Here is a 9935-nt window from a genome sequence, read left to right as displayed (position 1 = left end):
AATAAATGAGATCAAAAACACTCTGGAGGGAACCAAGAGTAGAATAACGGAGACAGAAGATAGGATAAGTGAGGTAGAAGATAAAATGATGGAAATAAATGAAGCAGAGAGGAAAAAAGAATCAAAAGAAATGAGGACAACCTCAGGGACCACTGGGGCAATGTGAAACGCCCCAACATTCGAATTATAGGAGTCCCAGAAGAAGAAGACAAAAAGAAAGGCCATGAGAAAATACTCGAGGAGATAATAGCTGAAAAGTTCCCTAAAATGGGGAAGGAAATAGCCACCCAAGTCCAAGAAACCCAGAGAGTTCCAAACAGGATAAACCCAAGGTGAAACACCCCAAGACACATATTAATCAAATTAACAAAGATCAAACACAAAGAACAAACATTAAAAGCAGCAAGGGAGAAACAACAAATAACACACAAAGGCATTCCCACAAGGATAACAGCTGATCTATCAATAGAAACCCTCCAGGCCAGAAGGGAATGGCAGGACATACTTAAAGTAATGAAAGAGAATAACCTACAACCTAGATTACTGTACCCAGCAAGGATCTCATTCAGATATGAAGGAGAACTCAAAAGCTTTACAGACAAGCAAAAGCTGAGAGAATTCAGCACCACCAAATCAGCTCTTCAACAAATGCTAAAGGATCTTCTCTAGATAGGAAATGCAGAAAGGTAGTATAAACGTGAACCCAAAACAACAAAGTAAATGGCAACGGGACCACACCTATCAATAATTACCTTAAATGTAAACGGGTTGAATGCCCCAAACAAAAGACAAAGATTGGCTGAATGGATACAAAAACAAGACCCCTATATATGCTGTCTACAAGAGACCTACCTCAAAACACGAGACACATTCAGACTAAAAGTGAAGGGCTGGAAAAAAATATTTCATGCAATCGGAGAACAAAAGAAAGCAGGAGTCCCAATACTCATATCAGATAAAATAGACTTTCAAATAAAGGATGTGAAAAGAGACAAAGAAGGACACTACATAATGATCAAAGGATCAATCCAAGAAGAAGATATAACCATTATAAATATATATGCACCCAACATAGGAGCACCGCCATATGTATGGCCAACGCTAAGGAGTATGAAAGAGGAAATTAATAGTAACACAATAATAGTGGGAGACTTGAATACCCCACTCACAACTATGGATAGATTAACTAAACAGAAAATTAACAAGGAAACACAAACCTTAAATGACACAATGGACCAGCTAGACCTAATTGATATCTATAGGACATTTCACCCCAAAGCAATCAACTTCACCTTTTTCTCAAGTGCACACGGAATCTTCTCCAGAATAGATCACATCCTGGGCCATAAATCTAGTCTTGGAAAATTCAAAAAAATTGAAATCTTTCCAGTCATGTTTTCTGACCACAGTGCAGTAAGATTAGATCTCAATTACAGGAGAAAAATTGTTAAAAATTCAAACATATGGAGTCTAAATAACACGCTCCTGAATAACCAACAAATCATAGAAGAAATCAAAAAAGAAATCAAAATATGCATAGAAATGAATGAAAATGAAAACACAACAACCCAAAACCTATGGGACACTGTAAAAGCAGTGCTAAGGGGAATCATAGCTCTGCAGGATTACATCAAAAAGAAGAAAAAAGCCAAATAAATAACCTAACTCTACACCTAAAGCAATTAGAGAATGAAGAAATGAAGAACCCCAGGGTTAGTAGAAGGAAAGAAATCTTAAAAATTAGGGCAGAAATAAATGCATAATAAACTAAAGGGACCATAGCAAAAATCAACAAAGCTAAAAGCTGGTTTTTTGAAAAAATAAACAAAATTGACAAACCATTAGCAAGACTCCATAAGAAACAAAGAGAGAAGAACCAAATTAACAAAATTAGAAATGAAAATGGAGAGATCGCAACAGACAACACTGAAATACAAAGGATCATAAGAGACTACTAACAGCAGCTCTATGCCAATAAAATGGACAACTTGGAAGAAATGGACAAATTCTTAGAAAAGTATAACTTTCCAAAACTGAACCAGAGATAAATAGAAGATCTTAACAGAGCCATCACAAGCAAGGAAATCAAAACTGTAATCAGAAATCTTCCAGCAAACAAAAGCCCAGGACCAGATGGCTTCACAGCTGAATTCTACCAAAAATTTAGAGAAGAGCTAACACCTACCTTACTCAAACTCTTCCAGAAAATTGCAGAAGAAGGTAAACTTCCAAACTCATTCTATGAGGCCACCATCACCCTAGTTCCAAAACCAGACAAAGATGCCACAAAAAAAGAAAACTACAGGCCAATATCACTGATGAACATAGATGCAAAAATCCTTAACAAAATTCTAGCAAGCAGAATCTAACAACATATTAAAAAAATCATACACCATGACCAAGTGGGCTTTATCCCAGGAATGCAAGGATTCTTTAATATCCGCAAATCAATCAATGTAATACACCACATGAACAAATTGAAAGATAAAAACCATATGATTATCTCAATAGATGCAGAGAAAGCCTTTGACAAAATTCATCACCCATTTATGATCAAAACTCTCCAGAAAGCAGGAATAGAAGGAACATACCTCAACATAATAAAAGCTATATATGACAAACCCACAGCAAGCCTCACCCTCAATGGTGAAAAATTGAAAGCATTTCCCCTGAAATCAGAAACAAGACAAGGGTGCCCACTCTCACCACTACTATTCAACATAGTTTTGGAAGTTTTGGCCACAGCAATCAGAGCAGAAAAAGAAGTAAAAGGAATCCAGATAGGAAAAGAAGAAGTGAAACTCTCACTGTTTGCAGATGACATGATTCTCTACATAGAAAACCCTAAAGACTCTACCAGAAAATTACTAGAGCTAATCAATGAATATAGTAAAGTTGCAGGATATAAAATTAACACACAGAAATCCCTTGCATTCCTATATACTAACAATGAAAAAACAGAAAGAGAAATTAAGGAAACAATAACATTCACCATTGCAACAAAAAGAATAAAATACTTAGGAGTATATCTACCTAAAGAAACAAAAGACCTATACATAGAAAACTATAAAACACTGATGAAAGAAATCAAAGAGGACACAAACAGATGGAGAAACATACCGTGTTCATGGATTGGAAGAATCAATATTGTTAAAATGGCTATTCTACCCAAAGCAATCTATAGATTCAACACAATCCCTATCAAGCTACCAACGACATTTTTCACAGAACTAAAACAAATAATTTCACAATTTGTATGGAAATATAAAAAACCTCGAATAGCCAAAGTAATCTTGAGAAAGAAGAATGGAACTAGAGGAATCAACCTGCCTGACTGCAGACTCTACTACAAAGTCACAGTCATCAAGACAGTATGGTACTGGCACAAAGACAGAAATATAGATCAATGGAACAGAAGAGAAAGCCCAGAGATAAATCCACGAACCTATGGACATCTTATCTTCGACAAAGGAGGCAAGGATATACAATGGAAAAAAGAAAACCTCTTTAAGAAGTGGTGCTGGGAAAACTGGTCAACCACTTGTAAAAGAATGAAACTAGAACACTTTCTAACACCATACACAGAAAGAAACTCAAAATGGATTAAAGATCTAAATGTAAGACCAGAAAATATCAAACTCCTAGAGGAGAACATAGGCAAAACACGCTCCGACATAAATCACAACAGGATCCTCTATGACCCACCTCCCAGAATATTGGACATAAAAGCAAAAATAAACAAATGGGACCTAATGAAACTGAAAAGCTTTTGCACAACAAAGGAAACTATAAGCAAGGTGAAAAGACAGCCCTCAGATTGGGAGAAAATAATAGCAAACAAAGCAACAGACAAAGGATTAATCTCAAAAATATACAAGCAACTCCTGCAGCTCAATTCCAGAAAAATAAATGACTCAATGAAAAAATGGGCCATAGAACTAAACAGACATTTCTCCAAAGAAGACATACAAATGGCTAGCAAACACATGAAAAGATGCTCAACATCACTCATTATCAGAGAAATGCAAAGCAAAACCACAACGAGGTACCATTACACGCCAGTCAGGATGGCTGTTATCCAAAAGTCTACAAGCCAGAAATGCTGGAGAGGGTGTGGAGAAAAGGGAACCCTCTTACACTGTTGGTGGGAATGCAAACTAGTACAGCCACGATGGAGAACAGTGTGGAGATTTCTTAAAAAACCGGAAATAGAACTGCCATATGACCCAGCAATCCCACTTCTGGGCATACACACCGAGGAAACCAGAACTGAAAGAGACATGTGCACCCCAATGTTCATCGCAGCACTGTTTGTAATAGCCAGGACATGGAAGCAGACGAATAGATAAGGAAGCTGTGGTACATATAGACCATGGAATATTACTCAGCCATTAAAAAGAATTCATTTGAATGAGTTCTAATGAGATGGATGAAACTGGAGCCCATTATACAGATTGAAGTAACTAAGTAAGTAAGTAAGCCAGAAAGATAAAGATCATTAGAGCATACTAACACTTACTTTTAAAAATTTGTTTTTAATTGCAGTGTTACTGGTTTACAATGCGAGGTTGGTTTCTGCCGTACTACAACGTGAATCAGCTATATGTATACATACATTGTCTCTGTCTTGAGCCTCCGTCCAACTGCCATCCCAAACCTCTCAGTCATGACAGATCACCCAGCTGAGTCCTACTGCAATATAGCAGCTTCCCACGAGCAACCAACTTTACATGCAGTAGTGTATATATGTTAGTGTTTCTGTTTCACTTTGCCCCACCTTCTCCTTCCCTCCTTGGGTCCACATGTCTGTTCTCTATCTCTGCATCTCTATTCCTGCCCGGTAAATATGCTCATCAATACCTTTTTCCAGCTTTCTTTATTTTTCTTCCTACAACTTACAAACTCATGTTATGAAAGTTGCTCAGTCGTGTGTGACTCCTTGCGACCCCATGGACAATACAGTCCATGGAATTCCCCAGGTCAGAATACTGGAGTGGGTAGCCTCTCCCTTCTCCAAGGGATATTCCCAACCCAGGGATCGAACCCAGGACTTCCTGCATTGCAGGCAGATTCTTTACCAGCTGAGCCACCAGGGAAGCCCAATTATTTGTTAAGCTCTTATATATTCTGCCTACTTTCACAGCAAGGCTGCTCACTGGATGATGTACTGAGTCTGTCTGCTTCTTGCTAAATTCTCAGGCTTAGGCAGTTGTAGGCATTAAATCTGCATTTGCTGGATTCGGGACAAAGCAATGAGAGGAGGAATCCTACAGAACACACATTCTTTATGATGTACATGTAGGTAAAGGTTTACAGCACATTGTACTGAACTTAATCTCTAGTCTGTTTCTGTAGGGAAAAGGAAAAATCAAGACATTCTGCAGAAAATGAAACTTTTGTCTCATTTGTTGGTGCACACACCTTGAGAACGGCAAAAACTGAGGTTTACTGTTATTGATGCTGGCTTTGGGTTCCAACCTGGCATTTGCTAACAGACACCAATGATAAGAGTAGGGCGGGGGAGGAGGGGTGGGGAATCTTAATTCCTATTCAATTGGTATTAATAATGAAACGTTTTGATCAAAGACTACACCCAAAGGCTTACTGCCTGAAATACCCACACAGGAATTAACAAACACACACACACGGAACTGGAGACAAACAGACACCAACGGATAAATACCAATTCGGGAACAAAAAACCAAAAGTACACAGAGGTGAGCCACAATAGAAACGCCCTTTGTGGAACCTGCCCTCTCTGATGCCTGTGTGATATTTCTTTTCACCAAGAAATGCCCCCTCTTGCACACATGGTTGCTGAAATTTACCCACTGGGGACAAAAACCTCTGAGGAAACACCCTGACTCACTCACTCACCAGCTCTAGCACTGGAGATTCAGCCAACATCAAAGTGTGAAGACCATGATTATGGAAGTTACTCATCAGGGAATGAAGATTGCTTATAAAAAGAACCAGAGATGAATGACTGGGGAAGGAGGAGGATTTAGGGAGCTTGGGTCTTTGACACTGGACGGGGAAACACATCCTGTAGAAAAGCTACAGGTTCCTACAAGGACTGAGGCTTCATTCTGGGTCAGAGCAGCAGGTTAACTAACTCAAGTGATTCAGGACTCTTCAGGCTCCTGGTGATGGACACGACTGGATAATTCTATGTGAGCTACTGTCCTGTGCATTGCAGGCTCTTCAGTAGCCTGATTCATCTCTAACAACCACATGGAAAGTGTCAACAACGACCTGTCCCACTGTGACAACCAGAAACATCACCGTACACAAGTGTCTCCCCTGGGAGCCACAGCACATCTGGTTGAGAAGCAATTTCCTAAAAGCACCCTTGGAAGAAACCTTTCCGGGTCTGGTCAAATCAAAGCTGCTGGTTAAGGACAGAGAAATCTACACAGTGTACCGGTATGGCAGGGAATTCTTAGACAGGTGAAAACCTTTGAGAACACTTCCTGGTGAAAAGTGTGTGGTTTGGAACCAGAAGCGATGGCATCTCCTAGGGTGATTGTTAGACATCCAAGTTCAGCACTGGAATCGGTTCTAATGAGGTGGATGAAACTGGAGCCTATTATACAGAGTGAAGTACATCAGGAAAAAAAATAAAAAACAAACACAGTATATTAATGAATATATATGGAATTTAGAAAGATGGTAACGATGACCCTATATATGAGACAGCAAAAGAGACACAGATGTAAAGAACAGAATTTTGGATTCTGTGAAAGAAGGCAAGGGTGGGATGATGTGAGAGAATAGCACTGAAACATGTCTATTAACATATATGAAATAGATCACCAGTACAAGTTTGATGCATGATACAGGGCACTCAATGCCGGTGCACTGGGATAACCCTAAGGGACGGGATGGGGAGGGAGGTGGGAGGGGTGTTTGGGATGGGGGACACATGTACACCCACGACTTATTCATGTCAATCAATGTATGGCAAAAGACACCACAATATTGTAAAGTAATTAGCCTACAACTAAAATAAATAAATTGATTAAAAAACAGAAAAGAAATGCAGGTTCATGCTCAACACTAAACATGCTCCATCACAACCAGTGGCGTGTGCCACCTTGTCTGGGGAGTCACTGAGCATCTTCCCCTTTGAGAAGCTCTGTGTAGACAAGGTCATCAAGGTAGATCTCAAGAACTGTGCTTGTGGGACTTTCCTGGCGATCCGGTAGCTAAGAATCTGCCTTGCAATGCTGGAGACTGCAGGTTCAATCCCTAGATGGGGAACTTAGACCCTACACGCTCCAGGCAAGCTAAATCCACATGATGCACTGCTGAGCCTATTTGCCCCAACTGCTGCAGAAGAGAAGGAAAAATTCTGACCCCAGGCTGGAACTCTTTCTTTGACTTGCTTTTCACTGCTGCTGTTATTATAATCATATATAATCAAAGTCAAAGTTTTTAGCCAGTCAGTCATGTCTGACTCTTTGGGGCCCCATGAACTGTGTAGCTTGCCAGGCTCCTCCATCCATGGGAATTTCCAGGCAAGAATACTGGAGTGAGTAGTCATTCCCTTCTCCAGGGGATTTTTCTGACCAGGGGATGAACCTGGGTCTCTCGTATTGCAGGAAGATTCTTTACCCCCTGAGCCACCAGGAAAGCCCCATGATACATAACGACCTGCCTCAGAGGACACTGCCCCTCTGCATGACTGTAAACTCAAGTGCCTTTCTTCAGTCCATAGAGAGATCATCTGAACCTGACCACCTGTAAGTGGCTACAAAAAAGGACAGATAAACACACCCTTTCCAAAGGCTGGTCCTTCCCGGGGATGTCTAGCAAGACTGAAGACACAGGTTACCTTACTTCTTCACTATCTCTCACTCTCTGTTTTGCCTTTCAACATTAGTTCCTCATTGCATCTCTCCGTCTGACTCTATAAAAGAACCTGGCATCCAGACCCCAACAAGATGGCTGCCCTGAGACGTTAGTCGGCCATCTTCTCGGTCAGCTGGCTTTCCAAATGAAGCCATATTCCGGGCCTCAACGCCTAGTCTCTCAGACGCAGTGGCCTGTCCTAGTCTCTCAGACGCAGTGGCCTGTTGTGTGGTGACCAGAGGGCGCTTGGACTTGGTAACAAATCTGGCTTAGCCAGCCAGGAGCTTGAGGCTAGCCGGCCATGATCAGAAAATATTTGGGAAAGACCCTAGCTGCAGAGGTCATTTGTCCTCAGGGCTTCCATGCAAATGAGGCATATATTGGTTCAAGCTAATCACTGAACCCACTTCCCCCTGATTGCTGCCTTCCTGGCGGGACTATGCAGACTTCTCAGTCTGTCTTTCCTGGTACCTTGACCTCATTCCCCTTCGGTCCAGATTGATTTACAGGAGCCTAGGTGTTGCCTGTGAGCGTTCTCAAGAGGTCGTCTCCCCTAAGTTAAATGAGTAAAAGCAAAGCTTTCCAACATAGGGAAAGGGGTATGGCAAGTCCTTCAGTTTCATTGAGGTAACCATTTGCAATTCTTTCAAAAAGAAAAACAAAACTGTCTTTGTTTTACAAATGTAGCCTTTTCAGGACCCAAGGGTGGCTCCAAAAATGCTTTACCACTCCAGAAAGTTTCCCATTTATCTTAAGAGGCTGGTGACTATTAAGCCATAGGGCAACAAAGTCATTCTAGGAAAAATTTGCCTGTAGTTTTGAGATGAAAATGTCCCATCTGGCCTTCTCAGGAACAGTCATCTGCACTGCCTTTTTTACATGCAAATTTAAGAGAGTGTAATGTAATTTAGAAGTTGGTTTGTACAAGATACTTATAAATTTCTTTTTCTGCAAATATTCAGCCATCTAGCCAAGTGAGCTTGACTCGTTCCATTTTTCAGAAACCCCACTTGAGTCTAAACTCTTTTGCAAGTTGATGGGTTTTTACATTGCTCTACCTGACTTAGGACTGAATTCTTGAAAATAAACTGAGACCTCTTTGTTGCTGTGTGTATGCATCTTTGTCTTTGGATAACGCTGCCAGAGTTGATTTATAAAAGAGCTATATTTAGTTAACTTAAGTGAATGTAAGTGCTCACAAACATACAAACCATACAATTCTAAATAAAAGAAAATCATTATTTTAAATGAATGTCACATTCATGTGAACTGGGATATTCCATATTAAATTAGTGCCTGGTATTGTTTAAGTTTGTTGATCTAACTAATATAGACCTGTCTTGATCATCAACATTAGACATAACTTTAAGTATAATATTTGAATTGTGTCAACATTTAACAAAAGCTAAATAAAATCTTATCGTATTTCTTACAAATCTGTCAATAAGGAAAGTAACTCAGTGTGAAGAAACTTTTGAGGAAATTATGCAAATTAAACAGGAGTTTTGAGTGAACTTTTAGAAAGGCTTCCGCCTTTTAGGATCTCTCCACATACTCTACAACTTAAAAGTTAAAATTATGCTGAAACAATTACGTGACAAAAGATTTGTGGATAAGAGACCCCAAAATGGGCTTTGTACATGATCACTCAGGACTGAGTAAGTTTAAAACAACTTTAACTGAATAAATGAATTTTTAAAGTAAGTGGATGCAAAATGTAAATTTTTTTTTAAAGGCAAGTTTTCTGAAATGTTCAGTTGCTTTTGAAAACAAATGTTGTTTCTTTACCTTTTTAAGTGATCTGTTCTGTATTTGCCTTTGAACTTTTTTATTGCCACTTTGGCTTAGTAAATAACTTCTTTCAAAGAGATATATGAGCCTTTTGTATTTAAAAATTTTTTTGGTTTTGGAAGTTCTTTTGACAAAATTCTCAAATCAAATAACCTTTGTGTAACTTTGGGACGATAAAGGGCTCCCAAAATACCCCACAGGAAGATATTGACCTAATTAGGCTCACTGGATACGTTAAACTTCATGGGAGTGTTTTCAGATTAGTAAAAATTTAACTTATATCACAAATG

The sequence above is a fragment of the Cervus canadensis genome, chromosome X, assembly GCF_019320065.1.
Source record: "Cervus canadensis isolate Bull #8, Minnesota chromosome X, ASM1932006v1, whole genome shotgun sequence".
NCBI classification, from domain to species: domain Eukaryota; kingdom Metazoa; phylum Chordata; class Mammalia; order Artiodactyla; family Cervidae; genus Cervus; species Cervus canadensis.
Note: the sequence above shows the minus strand (reverse complement) of the source record.